Raw genomic sequence first — 26,937 nt, forward strand, 5'->3', positions numbered from 1 at the left:
ATCCTGTAAGGCTAATTTTGCACTCTTTCTTAAAGACAAAGAGAAGCCCCTGAAATGTTCTTGGAGGCAGAGTAGACTCTGGAGATAGACTGTCCCAGTTCACATATCTCAGCTACACCACATATTAACAGTAGCACCAGGAAAAAAAATCATTTAACTTGTGTCTTAGTTTCCTTTTGTGTAAAATGAGGATAAAAATAGTAGTTACCACACAAGATTATAAGAATGAAATTAGTTAAGGGGCACGAGTGTGGCTCAGTTGGTTAAGTCTCCTACTCTTGATTTCAACTGAGGTCATGATCTCACAGTTTGTGAGTTCAAGCCCTGCCTCAGGCTCTGCGCTGATAGTGTGGAGCCTGTTTGGGATTCTCGCACTCTCCCTCTCTCATAATGAAAAAATAAGTTGATTTGTTAAAAAAAAAAAGTATGAAATTAGGTAAAACATAAAAAGAGCTTAAAAGAGTGCCTGACATGAGACTATATAAAAATTGCCATACATATATTTTAAACAGGGTAGGAATGTGATCAGATTTTTATTTTTTTATTTAAAAAATGTTTATTTATTTTGAGAGAGAGAAAGAGCACACATGCACACAAATGGGGGATGGGCAGAGAGAGAGAGTGGGAGAGAGAATCCCACGCACGCTCTGCACTGTCAGCACAGAGCCTGATGTGGGGCTTGAAATCATGAACCATGAGATCATGACCTGAGCCAAAATCAAGAGTCCGATGCTTAACTGACTGAGCCACTCAGCCACCCCAAATTTATTTTTATTTAGAAAGATTTTTAAATCATCAAGTAGATTCACTTTAGTTATCTTTTTATAATTAATTTATAGTTTTTCTATGTTAGGGTCAAAAACTATGGCTCAGCACTAAGATTTCCATTCTTCAGCATTTGATAAGATTTTCTTTCTGGCTTAGAACATTTTCGTACTGTTAAGTATTTTTGGACTTTATAGGAAAGAATGCATACGCTATGGTTTTAGAGTTCAAAGTTATCTGTATATACCACATATGTGTTTCATTGTGTTATCCAAATCTTTTCCTATTTATTTTTGAGCTATGAGATATGTGAAATTTCTAGAGAAAGGGATTTAAATGTTTAAAATAAATTCTTTTATTCCCATCAGTTTTTTAAAAAAAATATTTTGGTACTATGTATTTGCACTTTGGAATTCGTAGATCAGGGTTTGAGATCCATGACCATCTACACTGTATGATATTGAGGACATCTAATCTCTCTAAAGCCTTGTTCAGCATCTGCAAAGCTTAAGTGTTAATTACAGTCACTCCATAGCTTGTGAGGATTACTTGAGAAAATTCTCAGTTAAGTGGCTGGCATAGAGTGAGTGTTCAATAAATATTCACGGGGCGCCTTGGTGGCTCAGTCAGCTAAGCATCCGACTTTGGCTCAGGTCATGATCTCATGGTTTGTGATTTCAAGCCCCACATTGGACTCTGTGCTGACAGCTCAGAGCCTGGAGCCTGCTTTGGATTCTGTGACTCCCTCTCTCTCTGTCCTTCTCCCATTCATGCCTTATCTCTCTCAAAAATAAATAAACATTTTAAAATGTTTTTAAATAAATAAAATTTCACTATTCTTATTGTACCTTTTATCAGAGTAAATTAGTTTTATTGTCCTACTTGATGCTTACTTTTTAATCATGAATTTTACTTTGGTTTTATTTCATTTTGATTTTATTTTTACTTGATTTTATTTTGCTACTTTATATCGCTTCTTTTTGTCTGCATTTTCTTGTAACTTTATTTGCCACCCATTTATTTCCAATCTTTCTGTGTTGTTTTGTTTCAGGTATTGATCATAAGGAGAATAGAGTTAAATTTTCTTTTTTTTTCCACTCAGAGATTTTTGTCTTTCTATAGGAAAAATTAGCCTGCTTGATTTATTGTTATTAATGCTGAGAATGTATTCATACATCTTGTTTTCTTTCTATTATGCTTTATTGTTTTTCCTCTTTACCTGACTTGTGATTTTGGTTAAGTTTTCTTTGTATGTTTTTTCCTTCAAATTATTTGAATGTTTTACAACCAATTGTGGTCATTATCATTAAATTAAAAAAAATTGAACCAATATATACTGTATCTATTCCTTATGCCCCAATATTCTCCCCAGACATGTTGAGACTTTTAAGAGTTATAATTCTCCTTCCAGGGACCCATATATCCCATATTTGTTGAAATAAACTGGAATTTTAACATAGGAAACTATGTTATGAACCCTGTGTTAATATGTACATTAGATTTTATGGAAGCATTATCAATAATTATTTATATTTTACTGGGTTTTTATTCTCCAGTGTTTTTTATGTATTCTAATTTCCTTTTTATTGGGTCTTTTATTTAATTACAAGAAACATCAAATGCATCATAAAGAAACTTAATAATAAGTAGAATTTTGGCTCATTTAACAGAGTTCTGAGGCAACTTTAAAACACAGTTTGAGGGGCACCTGGGTGGCTCAGTCGGTTGAGCACCCAACACTTGTTTTCAGCCCAGGTCATGATCCCAGGGTCCTGAGATGGAGCCCTGTGTTGGTTTCTGAGCTGACGGCACAGAGGCTGCTTGGGATTGTCTCTCTCCCTCTCTCTCTCTGTCCCTTCCCTGCTCTTACCCTCTCTTTCAGGATAAATAAATAAATAAAACATTTAAAAAACAACACAGTTTGATGAGGGCTTTAACTATAGTTTTGATTTTCTCAAATCTGTCTTCTTCCTTGTGTTAGCTTCCTTCCTGGCATCAGAATGGTTGCAGCAATTTAGGCTTCACAAAAGCACATCACACAATGAGAAAGGGAGAATTGTTTTCCCCCAATCATTAAATAAAGAGTTGCCCTTCACTTTAATTGGAGTACATCAAAACGAACTTTGTGGCAAGAAAATGCCATGTGTACTCATTGGCTTAGACCTATATTATGGTCCATCCCTAATCCAATTACTAGAGCAAAGGGAAGGAAATTATATTGTTCACCAAACGATTACCGAATGTGTGAAGTGTTGCTTGGGAGGTAACTGTACTATAGCTGTGTTTGGAATTCAAACTGATGTGGTTTTCCTTCATAGTCCTTCCTTCATAGTCCTATAAATATGTATATTTTTTATTTGAAAGAGAGAGAGAGAGCAGGGGAGAGGGACAGAGAGAGAGGGAGAGCGAGAATGCCAAGCAGACTCTGCACTGTCAGCTCAGAGCCCAACGCGGGACTCAATCTCACTACCCTGGGATCGTGGCCTGGACTGAAATCAAGAGTTGGACACTCAACCGACTAAGCCACCCAGGCGCCCCATCTTATAAATATTTTTTCTTGTGTTGTTGCAGATGACATGTCAGATGACGATATAATTATTTTTAATGGGAGATCTGAAATACCAGAGAATTTTATTTTTTAACTCTAACGCAGAAATTTCATAAGGATATGTGTAAGTGTATCAAATAATCTTGCTCTTTCACACTGAATACACAAATTTATATTTATCTCTGGAAAATGTTCTATTATATAGCATATATATAGTATAAATACTGCCTCTCCATTTTAAAATTGAGATATAATTCACATACAATAAAATTCATCTTTGGGGCGCCTGGGTGGCGCAGTCGGTTAAGCGTCCGACTTCAGCCAGGTCACGATCTCGCGGTCTGTGAGTTCGAGCCCCGCATCAGGCTCTGGGCTGATGGCTCGGAGCCTGGAGCCTGTTTCCGATTCTGTGTCTCCCTCTCTCTCTGCCCCTCCCCCGTTCATGCTCTGTCTCTCTCTGTCCCAAAAATAAATAAAAAACGTTGAAAAAAAATTAAAAAAAAAAATTCATCTTTTAAAAAAGTACAATCCAGTGGTTTTTAGTATTTCACAGGGTTGTGCAACCCTTACCACAATCAGCTTAAAAACATTTTCATTATCCCAAAAGAGAAACACATACCCATTAGCACTTAATTCTCTATTTCTCCCCAAATCTCCTAGCCTTAGGTAACCACTAATTTACTTCCTATCTCTGTGGATTTTCCTACTCTAGACACTTCATATAAATGGAATCATACAATATGTCTGGCCTTTTTCACTTAGCATAATCTTTTCAAGGTTCATCCATTTTGGAGCAGGTATCAGTACTTACTTTTTTAAAAAAGAGAAAAAAGATTGAATAAAATTCCATTGTATAGCTATCCCATCTTGTTTGCCCACTTATGGGTTGATGCGCATTTGGGTTGTGTCCACTTTTTAACTGCTATGGATAATGCTGTTATGAACATTTATGTACAAGTTTTTGTGTGAATATATTAAATTCTTTTGTATGTATATCTAGGAGTGGAATTGCTGGGTCCTATTATAACTTTAATTTTTTGAGGAACTGCCGAACCATTTTCCACAGCAGTTATTCCATTTTACATTCCTACCAGCAGTGTATAAGGGTTCCAGTTTCTCCACATCTTTGCTAACATTTGTTATTATATGTTTAAAAAAAATTTTAGAGCTTCTTTATTATGGTGAATTATATGTAACATAAAACTTAACCAGTTTTAAGGATATAGTTTTGTATAGTTTTGTGGTATTAAGTACATTCACATTTTTGTGCATCTATCACCATCATCCATCTCCAGGACAATTTTTCATGTCTTACCCTAACCTTAACCCAAATTGTACCCATTACACAATAACTCCCCATCACCTCCCCAACCTTGGCCCCAGGCCAACCACCATTCTACTTTATGTCTCTATGAATTTGGCTACTCTGGGTACCTCATAAAACTCAAATTATATTCTATTTGTCCTTTGTGACTGGTTTATTTAACCTAGCATGATGACTTCAAGGTTCATCCATGCTGTTGTATGTGTCAGAATTTCCTTCCTTTTTAAAGATGGCTCGCATTCCATTGTTTGTATTCTGTTATTTTTGTTTTGTTTTGTTTTTCTAATGGCCTTTTAATGGGTATAAAGTAATGTCTTATTGTGGTTTTGATTTATATTTCCCTAGTGGCTAATTATGTTGAGCACCTTTTTGTGTGCTTATTAGCCATTTGGCAATCTTTGGAGAAATGTCTGTTCAAATCTTTTGTCCATCTTCCCTTTGATTTAGTTTTTTTTTTTTTTATTATTGTTGAGTTGTAAGAGTTCTTTACATATTCTGCAGAGTAGATTTTTTATTTATCAGATCTATGATTTACAAATATTTTTTCTCACACTCTGAGTTGTCTTTTCACTTTCTTAATACTGGCCTTTGATGCACAAAAGCTTTTAATTTTATGAATAAACTTATTTAGTTTTCCCTTGTTGCTCGTGCTTTTGGTATCTTGTTAGGAAGCCATTTCCTAATCTGGGGGCACCTGGCTGGCTCAGTCAGTAGAGCATGCAACTCTTGATCTCAGGGTTGTGAGTTTGAGCCCCACATTGGCTATAGAGATCACTTAAAAATTAAAAAGAAGAATCCCCCCCCACAAAAGGATTCATTGCCTAATCCAATATCAAAGAACTCTATAAACAGAGTTTTATAGTTTTGGTTTTTATAGCATATCTAAGATCCATTTTAAGGAATTTTTATATCTGTTGGAAGGCAGATTATTTTGACACCCTTGTTGAAAATCAATTAACCATAGATATATGGGTTCATTTCTCGACTCTCAATTTTTTGGGGGGTAGGGAAAGAGAGAGCATATGATCAGGGGAGGGGGCTGAGGGTGAGAGAGAGAATCTCAAGCAGGCTCCATGCCCCAACCCGGGGCTCTATCCCACAACCCTGAGATCACGACCATGGCGAAAATCAAGTCGTATGCTCAACTGACTGAGCCAACCAGGCATACTCCTAGACTCTTAATTCTCTTCCATTGGTTTATATTTCTGTGTTTATGCCAGTTTCACTCTGTCTTCATTACTGTAGCTTTGTAATGAGATTTGAAATTGGGAAGTGCAGTCTTCAGACCTTAATTAAAAAAAAAAATTGTTTTGACAATCCGTGTCCCTTGCATTTCAATACAAATTGTAGGGTCAGCCTGTCAATTTCTGTAAAAACAAAACAAGACAAAACAAAACCAGCTGGAATTTTGATAGGGATTGTATTGAATCTGTAGATCAGTTTGGAGTGTATTGCCACCTTAAGAATATTAAGTCTTCAACTCCAACAACACACAATGTGTTTCCATTTATTTAGGTCTTGTTTAGTTTCTTTTAAAGATGTTTTGTAGGGGCGCCTGGGTGGCTCAGTCGGTTAAGTGGCCGACTTCAGCTCAGGTCATGATCTCACGGTCTGTGAGTTCGAGCCCTGCGCTTGGCTCTGTGCTGACAGCTCAGAGCCTGGAGCCTGCTTCAGATTCTGTGTCTCCCTCTCTCTGACCCTCCCCTGTTCATACTCTGTCTCTTGCTGTCTCAAAAATAAATAAAACGTTAAAAAAAAATTTAAAAATAAAGATGTTTTGTAGTATACTACAAAATAGGGATGCCTGGGTGGCTCAATCAGTTAAGCATCTGACATTGTATATTACAATTATATTACTATATATAATAAATAATATAATAAAATATAATTAATATTATAATATAATAAATATTTTATAATAATATGATGAAATAATACTCCATTTTGCTTCTAAAAATTCCAACATATAAATATTGGATGTACTGGATATATTGTAAAATATTTTTTATCTTTTCTTTCATAATTTCTACTTACTTACTTTATTTATTTATTTAATTTATTTATTTTTGCTCTGCATTCTGGAAGGGTTCTTTGAGATGGTATTATAGTTCATTAATTAAGCTTTTAGCAGTATCTTTTCTTCTATTAACTGCTTCTATAGTCTTTTCAACTAAAATATCCATGTACTTTTTTTTATTTATCAGGACATTCTGGTTCTCAGATGGCTCTATTTTCATGACAACTTGCCCTTATCACTTTTTAAATTTCACTAAGAACATAAATAAGATTCTTCAAAAAAATGTTTTCTCCTACTTCCTGCATTAACTCCATTTTAGTGAGTGATATCTGGTTTAATTTGGCCCTCTTCTTTCAAGTGGTAAATTTTCTCTTTATGATTAGTGATATTTTTTATCTGCTCATATTAATATGTGGAGATCTGGATCATTCAGCATTGGTAAGTGGCACCCAATCTGAAATTAGAGAGACCACTGTCCAATACCTCACAATGAGTCTTAACCTCTGCAGATGGTGGTGCTAGGTTGGAAGTTGGTTTCCTGTCAATCAATTGGCCCTGAGTGGGAAAGTAGTGCTTTCCCTTTCCTCCTAGGAGATAATGGTTGATGGTGCACAGGATGCTGAACCACCAAGCCTCAAACCTTAAGTTGAGAGAAAAAGGTAGAGGGTGAGGACGGAAGAAAACAAAATATTTAAAACTATGCCCAGGAAAGAACTTTGGGTGTGACTATTGGCACGTGGAACTCAATGGAAGCAAATAAATATGAAGTCTACTAAGTGTCTGAGAGAACCATATGATCAGATAAGCTATAAGCCTGGCCTTAAAAACCTTTAATTGTAAAAAAAAAAACCTCTCAGGACCCCAAACTTGTACTAGCAGGAAATGGGCTATGAAAGTCATGAAGTCTCCAAGGAGGGCATACTTCCCAGTGCCCACTTAAGATATGACCATGAACGATATTGAACAGGGAAGAGTCTTCCAGAGTGTGGAACAGAGGCTACAGAAATTAAGGCAAAGGGGTGTTCATCCTTAAGAGCAGAGCCAAGATATAATCATAGCCTCCCATTGCTGAGGCACAGGATCTTCACAATAAGCACTTTGGAAGGATTCTATTATTTATAAGGCCCCTGACTGCTGTGAATCTCATATTTTTCACTGAATTTGAATTCTGATGCAGAATATTTCTGGAGGAGCATTTGGGAATCGTTGTTATGGGGAAAAGTGGAGGGATTCGCAGCAGTTAACATTTTATAGTTTGCCAGGCACTGTGCATTGTCTCAGTCCACTTAGCTACTCTGAGGTATGTACTATTGTGATGTTATTTTACAGACGGGGACACTAAGGTGGAGTCAAGAACTTGGTCAATGTTACATAATGGGTAAGTCTTAGAGCCAGGATTCAGAGTACTCACTCAACCTTATCACATTTTATAATCACAAAAGTCTATTGGGCATGATGAGGAATATATAAACCCAGGAGGGGCTTATATATAAACAAATAAATTCAAGGCAAAGGAATGTATTATCTAATAAAGGAGACATTAAAATGTTTTCAATCTACCAGAGATAGATTAGCATCAGTAACTTTTAACCTTGTTAGGGACTTGTCTGGTTTATTGATGAATCATCAGTTCTACTACACAATCTGGCTCACACTAGGTGCTCAATAAATATTTGTTAAATGAATGAAGAATGAATACCAGAGTCCTATAATATAAATCTAAGGTCCTTGAGCAATTGTCCTTTGCAATTTGTCCTTGAGCAATTGTAAAGGCAAATTTGCTTTTACATCTCCAGAGTCTAGCATGGTTGGCACTAAACAATGGTCCTTGAACTAAATTGAGAGAAAATTGCACTGTGGTTTTACTTTAAGGCTGCTCATTGTTCCCAGTCTCCTTATCTTTAAAGAGGATGGCATCCCCCTCCCAACTCTACAGACCTTGTGAGGGATTGAGTTTTTCAAAAGATTCTCTGTCACCTGCTTTAACCTTTTGTGAGCTTAGTTTGTATTCACAAGGTCAACTTGAAGTCTCAGGTTTCTACTGTCATTTCCACATGTATGTCTAGTTCTCATGGTGAGTTTGGATTCCTTTTCCATATGTTGAGCTATATTGTTAATCACCTGCATCTTTCTAAGTTGTAGTTATTTAAAAGTCATGCTGACTTCATTTACTAAGCCTATATTGTATGTAAGATCCAGAACTGTGGGTATACAGCAGCGATTGAGAAAGCCATGTCTCCTGCCTTCCTGGCACATGAAAGTGTTTCTATGTGATTTTAAAGGCCGGACAATAGGGATTCAATTGTAAAACAAAACAAAAAGCCATTTCTCCTTCTTATCACCACCAGGAATGCAATGATTTTAAAGGAAATGGCAGTTGAGTGTGTCTTTCCAGTGCAGGAGGGAGAGAAGACAAATCAAACCACAAACAAATTGCTTGCTTTTGCTAGTCATAACTGAACTATGTCTTGAGTTATTTTCTGGTAATTCCAGACTTCTAGTCAATTCCCTCTGGATCGACCAAAAGAGAAAGGGGGTAAACTGCACTTGGGTTCTTAAAAAAAAAAGGGGGGGGGGGGAAAAAAAGACAAGCAAACAAAACGTAGACTTAGAGATCTTTTGAGATCTACTTTAATTGAAGCTGTCTTTAAACTATAATTGACAATGGTATAGCAACAATAGACTGATAAACAACCTGCCCTAAGACTAAGCGCTGCTGTAGCTTCCCTATTTCCACCAACATGCTGAGCTACCCAGGGCTATACTTGTCCCCAAGACACTAAAAAGAGATCAACTTTTTTTACCTAGACTTTTCCACCACTTCCAGGATGGAGCTGTTTCTTCCAGAGTGTGGGCAATTCAGTAAAGGCGTTTAGTAGCCTATCTCTGGCAACGACAGTTTTTTAAATGGAGCTACATCTCTAGTAACAGGAACCACCAGCTGTGAAAAGTGGAGCTAAATCTGTCACTATCAGCCGAGCATCTCTTGAGAACGTTTGCTCCTGCAGCACGCTTCATGCTCCAGGACCCATTGGATGTGGCTGCGGGTGGGGCGGACTATCCCTCTTGGTCCCCGAGGAGGCTCAGGACTAGCCCCGGCGAGCAGGCAGCCTCCCCCCTGCGCTCGCAGGGTCCGCGGGCCGGAGGGCGGGCTCATTCGGGAGGTGCAAAAGTCGGCTCTGGCCGGGAGCTCCCGGGTTTGTTTGGTTTTGTCCGCGTCCTGCCCCCCCGCCCTACCCCCCTTCGTGCAAAAGGCCAAGGGTTTTTGACCCACCATTGCCCAGGCCGAGTTCACACTTAGGGCCCTTTAGCCGCCGTCCTGGGACAGAGAAAGCAATCGCGTAATGAAGCGAGAGCACTCTGTGAATGAACGCGGACTCGGCGAGAAAATAATTTTTCTTCCTGGCTGAGTGCGTCAGCTGCACTTTAGGGGGCGATCCTCTTTCCCAGAAGACCCCCTTACGCCACCACCCTCCACGCCCCACAGTGGCCACAGACATCATTTGTGCCGTGGAGTTTGGAAATGGAGGCGGGAGCACAGGGGACTGAGGAGGGGTGGGGGCGTCCTTGGAGGGGGCGGGGAGGGAAATGTGCTCCGCTACACTCAAGGAGGGCAAGAGAGCCCTAAAGGCCACTCGCGGGCGCGAGGGCTGCAGGAGGCCGAGAGGCGGGGCGGGGGGGGGGGGGTGGGGGTCCCCGCCGCGGAGGTTCTGGGGAAGCGGGAGGGGCAGCACCTGAGGAATCCGCCTCCGGCCTCGGCGGCCGCCGCCTCGCTCCGCCCCGGGGAACTGAGCGCGCGGCGAGCGCGCCTGCCAGAGAGACGCCAGCCACCGGCGGCGCTAGCACCTCGGAGGAGGGCGGCCGGAGCGAGCGCAGCGCAGCGCTGGGACCGGGACTGGGGGTGGGGAGACCAGCCCCGGCCGAGGCGAGGGCCACCCCCTGGTCCTCTGCCCTAGCGCCCCGCCAGGGCCAGGTGAGCGGCTGCGGGGACTCCGGGGCGCGGGGGCGGGGGGGGGGGGGGGGAGGTGGCGAGAGGTCGCGAGGCGGGCGCGAGCGCACGCCTCTGCCGGGCAGGAGCTGCCCTTTGGCGGGCTGTGGACACCCTGCCTGCGCAGGGAAGCGCTGCCGCTGACTTTTTGTGGAGGACCGGGAAGGCGGAGCGGGGGGGTGTGAGCGCCACTGTGTTTGTGTGGCGAGGGCAGGCGCCAGTGGCAGCCCGGGATCCGAACCCCTTCTCCCCGCCGCCTCGCGTCAGCCCGCTGAGGGGACCCAGCCCGTGCGGTCCGCGCTCGGAGGCCAGAGGCCTGTCACCGCGGGCTCTTCTCGCTCCCTTTGTGGCGGGAGCGAGGAAGCCCGAGAGTGGGATGAGAGAGGCTGAGGCGCCGCGGGGAGCGCTGAGGCGGAGGCGGCCGGGGGCGCGCCGCGAACCGGTCTCCCCGCGCCTAAGGGGCGTGTGAGGGGGGTCGCCCCGAGGGTGGACTTCGGGCGGGGAGGCGTGGAGGGGACGGGGGGGGGGGGGGGCGGGGGAGGCGGATGGGGAGAGCTCAGCTTGGGAAAGTTGAGAGCGTCCGGCGGTGGCTGGGCGGTTGCTCCGCGTCCACGGGTTTCTTTTCCTCACATCCAATGTCACTTCGTCACGAGCGCGCGCGCGGCTCCAGCCATCATTTCCATTTTTCTGTGAGTGCTGGAGGGCCACTCTTAACCGGAATGAGACACAAAGGGTTGTGTTGACAGCTGACCCGGACACGAGTAGACAGCGAGGTGAGGTGTGTGCCCTGGCCTGCGAGGGTGGTGATGAGGCGGCTTGTTAAAGTAAATCAACTCCCTTAGTCCGTCTTCCGAGCTCCGTTAAATTATCTGTACAGACGTCGTTCGTGGGGCTTCTGAGTTAAATCGAGCCCAAGTAAGGTCCAGAACGCGATTCATCGGTACGGGGGACAGCTGCTGCCTCCAGCTGAGGTGACCGGGTCCTGCAGAAACTCATTCCATCCTGCTCCTTTCCTGTATGAATGCGACCGTCGCAAGGTCCTTATCCACCCTACCCTAATCCTGTCTCCTGTCCAAAAGATAGAAACCAAATTTTAATTTCTACCTTTCACACCTTTACAACCGCTCCCCTCCCCGAAATCTCACTTAAATCTCGTTTTAAAACCTAGCATTTAAATATGGGGAAGAGCTTTTTGGCAAAAAGCTTTAAAATTAAATGTCCCCCCCCCCCCCTTAAAAAACCTCTCATCCCTCTGTACATTTTCTTATGCTTTGGATCCTGGAATTCCGTTTTGAGTTTTGTGACTGTGCTGGTTCTTTTTCTTTCTGAATATTTCTATGTGATGTTACAAGTTGCAATGCTGAAATGTTATGTAAAAGAGAAAAATAAAATAATTGTTTCGTTGAAAATACTTAGTAATAGAATTACATGGATATAGGCAGGTGTTTAAAGGAAAATTTTAAATTGATATTGAAAAGTAATATGGAAACCAATTTGACAATAAATTTCATATATTGAAAACAAAAAGAAAAGTAATGTGCATAAGGTAAGAATTCCAAACAGTGTAAAGTAAGTCTTCTCTCGCCCACTCCATACTCCCAATGTCCTCCTTCCCAGAGGCAACCACTGTTGTCCAATTTTGTATATTCTTCCGTGAATCTTCTATTACAATGGAATTACATTATGGAAATAAAGGCTGAAAAGACATGGAGTACAAGTAAAGACCAACCTCCGTATCAATGATGATGACTATGTGATTATCCACTCATGATGACTTTAGAACCGTTTATTTGGGCTAAGGCACTTGTAGTCGAAGGTCAGTTCGAGTGCTAAAAATCTTAAAACATGTACACTGTGGAAAGCAGGACTATTAAACCATTATCCCTGCCCCTACCCCCCACCCTCACTAATTTCTCTACACTGGTTTTTTATAACCTTTTTTGAATTTTTCCCTCCATTTTGGAACTCCTTATGAAGTAAAGGATGAGCACTGTAGCTAACTCTGTCCAGTGCAGTGTATTATTAGACATTGAAAAGACATAATTATACACTCCCATTGGCATAATATGAAAACTTAATGGTAAGGGAGAAATACGGAGGCCAAGTTTAAGACATTTGGTCACATCTAGTTCCAGGCTTGCATTTACCATAAACTAGCTAAATGAAATAACTTTCTTGGAAATGCTTTTTTTTTCCCCCCTCCTCAGTTAAATAAATGAAGTGAACTACTTGGTTTCTAAGAGTCCTTCTAATCCAAAATTTTGTGATGAAAATAATAGTTCTGCAGGTGTTCTAAGACTAGCTAAGGATAACCCAGTTGGACCTGTGTGTATTAGACAATAGAGTGACACACACAAAAAAAATCCTGATTTGTAGATTCATAAAAAGGAAGTTAGAGGTGTTTAAACTACATTCCTGTTCTTATGAGATTGATATCATTGAGGAACAGCTACTTCACTTTCCCACAAAATGTCTGTTTATGTTACTGATAGAGGCCGAACTCTGCGCTGAATGGGCCTCTGTGTATCACCTTGTATGGCTAAGGAGACTGAAATTTTTCCCTAAAAATGGTGCCATTTTAAGGGAAATTACTCTTACTAAACTCTTAACTTTTCTTTTTGGTAAGTGGAAATGAAGTTCTTTTACCTACTTCAAAGAAAGCTGACATAATTTAATTAGTAATTCTCAAAAGCATTTAGAATGTGAATATTCTTATAACTCTTTTAGTTGTAAGTATTCACTTAGAGGTCATGTTCTTAACAGGAAAGTTTTCTAATCTCTAAAATACCTGCAAACTCTGGGCAAATAATCCCTGATGGGTGCAGGGAGCTGAAGAGGGATTGCAAGGTTATGAGAGTAAAAAAACTTAGTTGATTTTAGTCGCTATATATGATCTCAACTAAGGGGTTTCAAAAGTACACTGTAAATGGTGATTGCAAAAATCATAGATGTTAAGAAGGAGGTTTCATACTTTAAAGCTTCAGAGTCACCAATAAGGAGTATTATGTAATTATTTTGAATAAGTCTGTAATATGAATACATTATTAGTGAAGTTTTTAGAAGAATGAGTTTGTAAGGGTGCTTAGAGTAACCTTGATTGACAAGACTGACAAAAACAAAAGAAAATTAAGTACTAGCAGTGAAGTTCTTCCAAAATGGTAATAGTTTTTGTTTCTTCCAGCTCCCTTCTCAGTCTTGCCGTATGAAATATATATTTTTACAGATGTCGTATCATACTATAGTTACATTTCTACCCTGATTTTTTCCATAAACATTTTTTTACAATTTACTCCCTATTATTTATAGTAATTTCATAATAGTTTATCTAGTTAAGGTACCATAATTTGCTTAGCCCTTCCTCTATTAGGGAATTTTCCAGTCATTAAAAAAATATGATGACTGTCCTTGTGAAGGTAACTTTCTTTTTCTTCCCCTTCCCCTCCTTCTTCTCCTTCTTCTCCTTCTTATTTTAACTTCTTTAGGATTATTTTTTTAGAGAGGTAGTAATGGTATTGTAAATAAGTGGACTCTAAAATTAAAGGTTCAGGATTCAAAAAATAGCCCCATCACTTATTGGCAAAATTGGGCAAGTAGCTTATTTTATTGAAACTTTAGCTTCCTAAGTTATGTAGCATTCTACAGAGTTGTTAAGATAAAAAGCAATAGCATGATGAAAACACAAGTAAATGTTAGCACTTATTTTTAACAGGACATTTCCAGATTCCTGGTAATTTCCAAATTACTTTCCCAAAGGATTTTATAAATTTATACTGTCATTAACAATCTATGTGTGCGCTTATGTTGTAGTAAAACATATATGTTATTGCAACTAATTTGATCAATGTAAAATTGTATCCCTTTGTTTTGATTTGTATTTCTTTGGTCTTGTGCAAAGTTAGAGGTGGTTTTTTTTTCAGCAGTATTGCTACAGTTTTCTAAATGAAGTGGTAGACATTTTATGGCCTCAGTCATTTTGAACTAGACTATAAGACAGGCATATAGGACGGGTCAGTTACAACACTAATCAAATGTCCCAGTAGGTTCTTTCAAATTAATAGTAGTGTTTTTTGTTTTTTGTTTTTTTGTATTTGCCGTCTATGTATCAGTCTAACTAATTGTTATTAGTTATTATTATTTTAAATCTTAGAAAAGTACCTGTTAAGGTTAGTAATATATCAATTCTACTTAAGTGAAAATGCAGTCCTTTTTTTCCCCGTTGAAGGGCTGATTTATAATTAGTATTGTGATCACAATTTGGTGGATTTTTATTAGGAGTGCTTCTCAAAACTTGGGGGAAAAATCAGAGAGAAAGTTTCACGAGCTCTAATCATGGTATCTTTTAGCTACAAATGGATAATGAAGTTATTCCCTCTGACTTGAGTTCTTATATAGTCAAGGTAATTTAGACTACACAAAAGCATGCCCTTGTAAATTCTGGAGTTCCAGCAGCCCTGATATTTCTGGCAAACACACACCCAATGTGGATAACAGCAGCTCTTTGTGCTGCTGAGCCCCAGGAGGGCTCCCTATTGTGTACTCTTCCTTCCCTCCCATTCTTGACTGACTGGTGATAGCAACTCCTCCAAGTCCAGATGTGAAGCTCCCACAGCAACTCCTCTCTTTTACCCAACTCTGTATTTACTCTTACTACCTACTCCTTCAGCATATTTGATTTTGTCCTATGATATAGAGAATTCAGTATCTTTTCAAGGTTGTGGTTTCAGATTTTATTTTTCAAATTTTCTGTGCTTTATGAATGTCTTCAACAGTCTTTTGAGTAGAGGCTATAGGCATGATTAACATAGATTAACACATAATCAACACTTGATAAATATTTGTTGTTGTGAACCATCCTTGTATGGTCTTTTCCCTTCCTGGACATGGTTCTATTTTTATGGTACCAATCTGGAGAAGCAAGTTCCAGTTGTGTCCTGGGTTGCTGTGTTTGCCTGTATTACCCAGGTTAGGAGGTGGGAAACATGTTTGTTCTAGCTCTTTTAATTTCTTATGTGTTTGGGTAAATTCTTAACCCTGTGCCTTACTTTTCTTATGTAAAATGGAACTAACAATGACTGCTCTAATTGTCAACTTTCTGCATAGGATTATTGTGAAGATAAAATGAAATAAGTGTGGACATGTTTTGGGAAAAAAGGATGTACAAATTCATTTTAAAAAGGTTGTTAAAATTACACATAATCACTACACTTCTAGGAGTGTCCACAATTTTGAGAAAACCTCACCTCAATGTAGAGCTGCACTCACAGGTTGGAGTTAGATGAAAATTCTTGGGGCCCAACCCAACCTATTCAATCAGACACTCTGGGGGCAGGACCCACCAATCTGCACTTTAAGAACCTTTCTGGTGCTGAACCACTGCTCTAGGGAGTAAGAAATGTCAACAACCACTAGAAAAGTATTCTTCTGCTAATTAAATATTAGCTATAAAATGACCGAGAAATATCATAACATTGCTTTCTATGAAATAAACGTATGAAATGAAATTTAATTATTATGAGTTACTGTTGCCTTTTAATCTCTCAAAATTTAACTCAGGGGAATTGTAAACTCAGGTGCCTGTAGGGGTCACGTAGGTAATCTGAGTAAGTGAAGCAGAACACCTGTAAAATAATATGGGCTGATTGGTTCTGGTGGACAAAGAAGTCTGAAGGTGGCAGAATTTCTAAGGCTTCACTGATTTTGCTCTGTGGGAGGATGTGTCACTGTTGCCAGATCATTTCATTTTTCAAGTGGAGCTGAGAATTCATATTTTGTTATGCATTTAAATGTGGGAAGAAATTTGTAAGAAAGCATATGGATTCAACAAAACAAATTTGGAAGCCAGATAATTTCCAACCTCTGAGTTAATTAACATGGGTGAAAATAATTTGCATTTGAATGAGTATGATGACAGAAGAAACAGCCCTGTTCAACATTATTAATAAAGAAATGCATATGAAATGCATATGAAACCACACATTTTTAAACTTTCAGATTATAAAGATTCAATAGATCATTAACATCTAGTGTTGGCAATGGGGTAAAGAAATGGTTATTGTTATATACTAAGAGTGAAGCCAAATACTTACAACTTTTCTGAAAAGCAATTTGGCATCATGAATCAAGACTTTAAATGTCTATCCCTGTCCTGTCCAATATGGTACTTCCTTGTCACATGTGGCTATTTAAGTTTAAATTAATTAACATCATATAAAACTAAAGCTTTGGTTTCTCAGTTGTGCTAGTCATATTTCAAGTGCTTAATACCAGCATGTAGTTAGTGGCTACCATATTGGACTGTGAAGATAGAAGATTTCCATCATTGGTGAAAATTCTGGTGGACAGCTTTGGTTCAACTCTTTGACCCAGAAATTTCCCTTCTAGGAATTTGTTAGAAAGAAATAATTAGACACATGCACAAAGGAATATAACAAAAGCATCATTATTTATAAGAGTAAAAACTTAGAAACAAATGAAACATCATGTTTTTATTAAAAATTAGGTTGTAGGGGTTCCTGGGTGGCTCAATTCAGTGTCTGACTCTTGATTTTTGCTTGGGTTGTGATCCCAGGGTTGTGAGATTCAAGCCCTACATGGGGCTCTATGCTGGGCATGGAGCCTGCTTGAGATTGTCTCTTTCCCTCTGCTTCTCTCCCCCACTCATGCTTTCTCTCTCTAAAATTAAAAAAAAAAAAAAATATATATATATATATATATATATATATATATATGTCATAGTATATATTCATGATATATTGTAAAGCAAAAAATATCCTTGTAGAATAATTTTATTTATTAGATACAGATATCTTGGATACATAGAGAGTAGGAGAACAATTTTTCCCTACTGACTGGCATATGTGTAGAATGAAGCTTTCTGTCTTTCAGCCTGCAGCTTTTCTCATACAGTAGAATGGGTTGCCTTTCACTAAATGGGCACAGGCATTATCAGTATTACACAGGTTCCTGTTAGAAATTCAGAATCTCAGGCCCTACTCCAAGCCTACTGTATCATCAGAATCTCTGGTAGGGCCCAGGAATCTGTATTAACAAGCTGTCCACCTTCTGGTTGTATTTGCCTCCTACTGCTGAAGGTCTCAAGCTTTATTTGTTTTATCTTAGCCAAGTGAAATCTCCTTTAACTCTAAGTACTATTCTAGGTGCTGTGGAAACCACAGAGAAGAAAACTAACGAATATTCCTGCTCTTTTGGCGATCAAACAATAAACAAGAGAATATGAGTAAACTCTGTTGTAGTTTAGATTGCAAGAAGTGCTAGAGAGGGAGATGAAGCAGCAAAGGGGAAGTAGAAAGTGAGATAGGCATTGTGATTCTCTACAAGGTGTCACTGAGAAGTGACACCTGAGTGAAGACCTGAAGTCTGTGTGAATCATTGGAAAGTTGAGAGGAAGAGTGTTCTCACCTATTGTGGGAGGGCTAGCTAGGAGGCCAATGCTACTGAAGGGGAGAGGCAAGTGAGGGAGTGAGTAGGGGATTAGGTTAGAGAGGTAATCTAGATTTTTTGACTTCAAAATTCTTTGTTCTCTCTAGTGTACTACACTTCTCAAATTCTTTGGCTAATCAGTTTGTAAAGAGATCAGGCGTCCCTAAATTCACTGTTTTTCAGGGCGATCTGTCAACACCTGCCTTATTCGCGTGGGGTGCTTGTTAAATGCGGATTATTGGTCTCTTGACCTAGTGAATAAGAGTTTCTGGGGTGGGACCCTGGAATGTGCATTTTAACAGTCTTCTCAGGTGGTTTTATGGACATAAAAATCTTAGAACCACTCTTCACATTTGTCATCCTGGACATTTAGTTTCTGTAGAACAAGTATGCCTAAAATTATCACTACTGTGACCTCTACTCTCTGTGGAGGTCACTATGTGAAAGAAGATGTAATTGGTATAATGTCTCATTTATTTCCTGCATTTTAAAACCAATTAAACCAACAGTACTTATACTTATGTCTACAGACATAGAGATTTATGTCTATATCTATATTGGAATATTCAAGGAGACTGTTACCATCATTCTTATCCATCACAGAGGGTGGGTGAACCTTTCTACTTGAAAGTCTGTCTCCCCCTCATCCAGTCTGTTCTGTTTTTTCGAAAGGACAAATTTAAATTTATTTGATTTTTTTTTTTTTACCATGTCTTCATTTCTCTCTCCTTCTCTTTTAACCTCGTTTCTTCTTCCCTTCTTGAAATCTAACCTTCCTAAGTTAAATACCATTAACATTTTGGTGGCAATTCTTTTATGCATCCCAAAGCATATTTATATATATTCACCAACACAAATAATTTTACATCATGGGATAATATTCTGTTTTGCAAAAAACTGTGGTCATATCTTTAAAAAAAATTTTTTTTAGCATTTATTTATTTTTGAGAGATAGTGAGAGACAGAGCATAAGCTGGGGAGGGGCAGAGAGAGAGAAGGAGACACAGAATCTGAAGCAGGCTGCAGGCTCCGAGCAAGCTATCAACACAGAGCCTGATGCGGGGCTTGAACCCACAAACTGTAAGATCATGACCTGAGCTCAAGTCGGATGCTCAACCGACTGAGCCACCCAGGCACCACTGTAGTCTCACACAGTTTTGACTATAGAGTCAGAAAAGCATTCATTTACTTCAGGTTAAACTGAAGAGGGTAGCTCCCTTTAGAGGAGGTACTGTGGCATTATATAGTCTGTGTTTTCCAAAATGTTTAATACAGTGTTGGATGCATGGTGAATACAAAGTATTCACTGATTAATTACACTCTACAGAACTGACAGTCTACATTTTATATTTAATTGGCAATTCTTTGAAAAATCATAACACTGTCTGAAATATTGGAGATGGAAGATATATGATGATAAGAATATTTCCACAATATTCTTCCTCAATTTCACTTGCTGAGAATACACCTGAAAACTCTACATAGATTTCTGACACATATTATGTGAAGATATTCCCTATAAGGTTTAGATTTGCAGCATTTTTTTTTAATGGCCGTTTTAAAAAGTGCTCTGATCCCTTGATTATCTAGTGGAACATAAGCTAATCAAACCTCTGGAGCCAAAGCTGATAGAGAAACTTGCTGTTGCAACTGAACTAAAGGTTTATCTCCTACTCAACTAGAGAATCCCAGGTAGTTGTTCACTCTGATGATTTAGTAATCACTTGAGAATTTTTGGAGCAGAGGTTAACATCTTGGCATATTAGAGAATGGCTAGACCCTGTATCTTCACAAGTTGGGGCACCGTGAAAGATCAAAGTAGACTAGTAATATTACTACTAGTAATAGTAATAGAACAGCAGCATTTCACTTAGGACTAATATAGAAATGTTTTACATTCTCTTGTGCATAATTTCACAGGTTGTATTATTCCATGGGTGGATGTGAAAACAAACAACTGCACTTTCTGATAGGCTCATCATGTTATAATACAAAGTCAATCTAATTTCTTATTTAAGAAATAAAATCTCTATTGAACAAATAACTATTTTCCTCTGAAACTCTTGATACAGTTTTGACTCTGAGACAGATGATTCATAATTTGATTCCAAAACAGTCACATTTCCAAGATAATGGATCAACACACTAAGCACAATGCCTGGTACAAAATAGACCCTCAGGAAATGTTAGGGTTTTTTTTGTTGTTGTTGTTTTGTTTTTCTCATCAGACTTGCTGAATTGCAGGCCCCTGACTTCATCAGAGAGTAGCAATTTATATTAACTGGTTTGCCTCTCCACTAATATTACCAAGTTCTTTATTTTCTAGAAAAGTTAGACCATGTAAAAACCAACTTTTCTCCTCCATGTTCATATAAATGGAATGATCTAATAACAGGTATGGTATTTTCGTAGTGTTTTGGTCGAAGGATGTATAGAAGTTGTTTGATATTGCTATGTATTAAATGGACCATTTGCACAATCTACTGAAGCTATGTTTGAGTCTGGAAGTTAGAGTGTCTGGGTCATGGTATTTCAGATATTTTAAATGTTTGAGGTTTTTTGTCATCATAAAAACTCATGAGTCCGTGGTATGCCTTATCTCAACCTCTCCCTCCAGAGCAGGAACTGTGACTGAACAGTGTAATACACGGGGTGGTGGCATATCTGGAATTTCAGAGAGTGTATGTACATATCAGAGAATGTGTGTATGCATAAAACATAGCCTTTAATAAAAAAACAACCATAAAAGTCTTTAAGACTCATATATGCTTCTCTGCTTAGTCCTTTCCTATTATTTAATCATTTAATTTATAGCAGGAATGAAGAATTTGATCCAGTAACTTAATTAATAAAAATTAACGTGCCCTACTTCAGGTATTGTGCACATATAATTTCTAATCCTCACAACAGCCTTGTAAAGTAGACATTGTGATTCTTATTTTTACAGCTAAGAAAACTAAGGCTCAGAAAAGTTTAAGTAAATTTCACAAGAGTCCATAGGTAGTAAGTAGAAAGATCAGAACTCAAACCTAGGGCTGGCTGATTCCATAGCCTTTGTTCTTTCCTCTAAGTCATACTCTTGGGTAAATGTCTTATTACTCAACTAGATTGTAAGATGTGGATGTCAGGAGTTGTACCTTATGTTTTATATTATCCAGAAAGATAACTTTTGGCAAATGTTGCTGCTCCTGCTGAAGGTGGTGTAGAAGGTGCTAATGGGCATATTAACTCTTTCAGAGCACCAGGGCACCAGTTAGCACATTATTTTGGAGAAACAGACTGTACCAGGGCTATAGCTTGGTTGGTAAGGAATGTAGTGGGGGGTCAAATCTTGGATGTACTCACAAAATGTGAATGAACACTCCACGAGTGCAAGTAGTTTGTCTCTTTTGCCCACTATTCTGTCTCCACACCCAAAACAAGCACAAAATTGTTCCTTAATGAATATTTGGTAATGAATGAATGAGTCAGTGAATGACTTCTGTAGGGACATGTTCCCTTTTTTCCATGGCTGTGGAATCCATCCTTAACTTGAGCCAAACTTCTTTCATACTTAGGCCACTGACTCCAAGGGAGCTGGGAGAAGGGAGGGTAGACAGAATAACATAAGCTTATCACCTCTATTGGAAATACGGAAATGAAGCCCAGGCCCTGTGGAAACTAGGTCACTAGCATTATCTTTTGCATAAAGGATGCTAACAAGAAAAAAATAAATCCAGAACAATTCTGTGGCAGAGATGTATGGAGATGAATTTAATTTTCTCTTCTTTTTGAGTTTTACAAAATGATGTCTTTGTAATCCTTCATACATGATCAGTTTATCACTAAATTTACTTATTTACAAGTTACCTACATATTTTAGGTAATATGGGCTTTAAATTTGCCAAGAAGTGGCCTAGTTAATAAAAAATAATTGAAAGCCATTTATTTTCAGGATAATAATACATAATGGAATAGAGTCATGGTTTTAAAAGTCTGGAAAAAATGTTTTGAAAAATGTGATAAATCTCTTGTACTGTATAGATGTTACAATTAATTTTGCTCATTAGATTTCAAATTGATAAGACTTCTAAAATCAAGTAGCATGGGTTTACTTTAGGTACTGTTACAAGAGAGATTACCAGACATCTGTATGGTGTTTACCCTTGGGAAACTAAAGTTCATGAATTGCAAACAGGCACCATAATTCTATCTTAGAGTAAAGTTTGTGTTTAACCTGTACTGATTTTTTTTTAAGGCTTTGAAGTAGTAATTGGCAATAGCAATTATAATATCAAACTTCCTCTCAGTTCATTTGGATAAAAAGTAATTACTGCATCAAATACATTTGTCATTTCCTTAAAAACAATTTTTCTCTTTATAGTTTTCCTACTAAGCAAAATGTTTATATTCAGAATTCTCCATTGGGCAGGAAATTAACAATGAAAGTCAACTTAATAAGTCTTTATCAAGTACCTATAATTAGAATTGTGATATTAGAGAAAGAGAAAGGAAAATAAAGAACTATCTCTGACCTTAGGGTAGCCAACAATCTAGTTAAAACATAATTATGTGGCTTGTGGTTTTGTAGATTCAGATCTAATTTTGTTTAACCGTGTTCCTGAAACCATTACTAATGTAGTAGATTTATATAACATGATATGTAAGTGTGCCATTTGTTCTGTTACCAAATACAAAAATTATGAAAGAATTCAATTGCACTGATATCTAACAGAGATTTAGTATCTGTTAATTTTTTAAATTAGAAGACATTTTTAACTTTGTTCATAAAGGATTGAATGTAAAATTTGAAAGAGTGCTGGCAATGTTAAGGAAATCATGGTGTGAGTCTTAAGTTTGTTAGTGACACTTCATGGACATTAAGGTATCTATAAATAAAACCAAAACTGTGATATACATTTTGTGTGTGTATGAATTTGGTCACTACTCAGCTCATATCTTTTTTTCTTTAGTCTTATAGAGCAGAAACTAATTTTAGTAAATGAGCTCATTTTGGGGTGTTCTTTATATGGTAAATTTAAGGTATAAGAAATTATCATTTAGAGAGACAATGAGAAAAATCTTATTTTGACCTTCAGTCTATGTTTAAAGCACATTTACAGTTATATGATATTACTTACTAAATTGATATATTACTATTTTATTAATGCATATAGACTATATTGAGAAATAAACATTTAAAGATCAAAAAGCATTCCCTTATAAATACAAGTCACTCTTTAGAAATTTGGATTCTCATCAATTTTCATCAATGAAAGGTATGCACATTCTAACTTGTCTCTTGATATATGTGTCTCATTATTATATCCAGTAATAAAAAATAAGAGTAATCAGCACTATATTTACCATACTTTTGACTTGAATGGAATTGAATTTTATACCTGAGTTGTGGATACCAGAGAAAGGAAGATATGTATTAAGGAAAGAAAAAAAAATAAAGACTTAAAGGATTACTAGAGCTCCATGCTATCTACAGTAGTTTAGCTTTAAACTCTGTTATTCTTTTGTATTAGGGCTTATTAAAGAACAAGATCATAATTTACTGTGCTAAATTTTAATTCATTACATTTATCTAGTCACTTATTGTTGTTGATACAGTGTTTGTTTTTATCTTATCTAAAACCTGGTTTTCCAGAAACTTATGTGCATGAGAACTCTGTTCTGTGTTGACTTTTGTTAGTAGTTCTATTTTGATCTCTTTAGATCTGTTCCCTTAACTCTTATATTAAGTTAAAGCATTAGCATATAAATCCTATTACAATGATGTGTAAATAAAACAGACTAAAAATAGTTGTGTAGTCACAATTTTCTCTCTCCTAAGAATTAGAGATTTAAATCTCTGAAAACACTAATGTGTGTGGGATGGTTATGATAGTCCAGCTGCCTTTGTGTGTGTTTCATTTAAATGCAAATTTATCTTAGAGACTCTAAAGATGAGCTCAGAAAGTAGAAAATTTTAATTTGAATAGTCATTTTCTTCTTTTTTTCACAAATACTGAAATAAATCCTTATTTTATACTAAAGGAGAAAGCTTGTTAAGCAGCCAAAACTCAACTACCTTACTTTAAAGGTTCTTAATGGATTATTAATTTTTTCACATTAGCAATTTTGCCAAGATTATGTAATTATATTAAAAGAAAATTAATTTAGATGCTGTAAAAGCACAATATAACAACAGTTCAACAATTTCTAGTATGATGCTGAGTTTTATTTTGTAGTCAAGGAAAACAATAGTGTTTTAAAAAGAAATCAGGTTTTTGAAATACATTTTAAATCATTAAATCTGAGATGTTGAAAAAAAAACTGAAGCATACTGACATGTATCACACATGCACATATCTGCACACTATGTTTATTTTTGGATTATATTTTTAACCACTGCTTAAAACTTAGTCTGATACCATAATTATAAATCAATTTTCAGGAACAATTTCTGAGGGCAAGTTTTTGAAAAAGTTTCCACTTTTCACTATTCCCTTAAGACAGAAGGTCAAGATTCAAAGCTCTAATTTGGCTTAATTTTATACTGTCTTGTTGGTGTTGTGTAAGCTAGAATGCTCCCCTAAGGGGGGTTACCTTGTATTGACTTTAGCAGCTTTTTCTACTTTCTTGCAATAAAACAGACCATTTCTGTGAGTTGCTGTTGATTACATATTTTGAAGTCATTTTTGTCTTTAGCCATTGCATTACCAGCCTGTGATTATCTTGTATAAAAAAACAAAACAAAACAAAACAAAAACAGACAAAAAAACTCTTTGATCTACCCTAACTAAACTTTCTATATGTAAATTTTGGAAAAGTAGCTTCATAGCATGCCCATAAAATAATGTACTCCTGCACTGGTATTTTCAAAGTAATTATAAAAAGGATTATACAATTTACTAAAGGAATCACTCTTTGTTGGTTGATAAAATTTACTTAGGTCACATAAATGTAAATATTTCCAAGCAACTGCTATAGAGTCAGGGTTCTCTTCAAAGAAAAGACCTTTGTTTATAACCCAAATATCTTTCTTTTAGACAGTTAGGAAAAGTAAAGGAGTATTTTCTAAATATTTTTATTGAGAGATCTTGAATTTTTATTTATGCCATTCTTTAATATCTATGTTTCCATAGAGTGCTTGCAGATTTTAAGACATAGTTCTGTACTTTTAGCTTTAATTAATAGTTGCTGTTGAGAATTCAACTCTGAGTTTTATAGCAAGGGTGTGAAATGTATATTTATAGCAGTATCGTAATTTATAGATTCTGCGATATCAGGTCAGACACATGGGTTTATAATCAAAATCAGTAATTATTTTGTTGGTAGTTTGTCATTGGTAAAAAGCATGTCTGGGTTATAAACCACAAAGCTCTTTTTCAAGGTTGTCAGTGGTGGATCTGTAGAAAATTAGTGTAATAAGTTTTCTCTAGGTTCATTTCATTTGATCTCATGGTTTGAGAAAAAAACAGTAGATGAGAACAAATTAGTGTAAATATTTTTAATCATTCCACTTGGTAAAACTCCATGCCATGACTAAGAAACAAATGTTGGGTTTCAGAGGTATTTTCCTTTCAGTAACTGCTGTGTAGCAATTTCCTCATTTAACTTTTTGTAAGGACATTCTATTTTAGTAAATTAGATGGTGTTGAGGTGGGAGGTGGTATAGGTAATTGCAAAAGGTTCATACCTTACATGTAGGGTTATTACCTGGTAACTGAAAATGATGTCTGAATCTATTTTTGTAGTGCCAGGGAGGGTGGGGGATGGGGAGAATGAAACTTGAATCAGTGACCATCTGGCCCAGATTTGGCTGATTTCCTGTGCACTGCCCTTTGTTTCAGCCAGACAATGGATTGTTCCTTTTACAGATAAGAACTCTGTTGATGACTTTGTGCTGAATCAGCAGGTTTGGTTTGGGATTTCAAGTACAGACTCATATTGAGGGGTTTTCTATTGTTCTGACATCACTGTTCTTGTCTTCAGGTATTATAAACATGTACTTAAGGTTGTTTTCTATAGTTTAATAGAGGGGTGGGATTGCAGACAAGTGAAATAAAATAATTGGGAAAGTAGCTTTCTGATTTGATACTGCCTTTCTCAAACATTGAAATTTTCCTTGTCCGTGGTTTCCAAAATTAATATCTCCCTGATTGTGATTTTTGATAAATCTTTATATAGCCTCTTCTCTATGTCTGAACTTGAATTTTCCACTTGAATCTTTGATGATTTAAATTTAATGTTGTCCTAAATCTGGGTTAGGCTTTTATGGTGTGGTTATGCAAACGGTAAGTTTTCTATGGCATCTGTTGTCATATATCTGCAAATTACATCTTAGGGTGTTAAAGCTATTTTCCTTACTTTAAACTCTACATAATCATCAGAGACTGTTAAAAAAAAAAAAAAAAGGTTATTGACTAGAAGCAGGGACCTTTGTTGCCCAGCATTCTAAGTAAGCCAACTGCAGTTTCTGTAGGTTATCTCAGAAGCAATAGAGATCAGAGTGTGGTTAAGTGTGTCACTTTTCCAGAAGACAAGAGGACATTTCAGTGCTACTGTCTTGTTGTGTGGCCAAGAAGTATAAAAATAGTAGTTTTTACTTCTGAAATTTTAGAAGGATTATTGGCAGAGTTTAAGTCAATTTTTAGTTTAACTCATCTCTTTACAGCCGAATTGCCAGCTAGCACTCTAATATAGAATTTTCTTCAGACAACTTTTTCTGAAACTACTTATAACTTTGAAATTAAGCATCTGATCAAAATGGACAGCTTTGAGATCTAATCTGTAATTCTTTTGTGTAGATTAAGGAATGTTCTTTAGGTAAAATCAAGGGAACTGATTGTAAGAAAAAAGCTTCTTAATAGTTCCACAAGGAT

At 37.4% G+C, this 26,937-nt stretch overlaps 1 protein-coding gene across 6 annotated transcripts in view; it reads left to right on the forward strand.

Annotated features, from left to right (window-relative positions):
* The first annotated feature begins 10,454 nt into the window (after positions 1-10,454).
* The window catches only part of GREB1L (GREB1 like retinoic acid receptor coactivator), a 278,957-nt gene continuing 262,474 nt past the window's right edge, over positions 10,455-26,937 (forward strand). For 5 of the 6 annotated variants that reach the window (XM_053902487.1, XM_053902486.1, XM_053902488.1 and 2 more), the window contains exon 1: positions 10,455-10,627. The gene's annotated coding sequence lies outside the window, so the exon portion shown is untranslated. The remainder of the gene's footprint in view (positions 10,628-26,937) is intronic. The other variant, XM_053902492.1, reaches the window with a different exon arrangement.

Source organism: Panthera pardus, unplaced genomic scaffold, assembly GCF_024362965.1.
Source record: "Panthera pardus isolate Hobbes unplaced genomic scaffold, ASM2436296v1 HiC_scaffold_15, whole genome shotgun sequence".
NCBI lineage: Eukaryota > Metazoa > Chordata > Mammalia > Carnivora > Felidae > Panthera > Panthera pardus.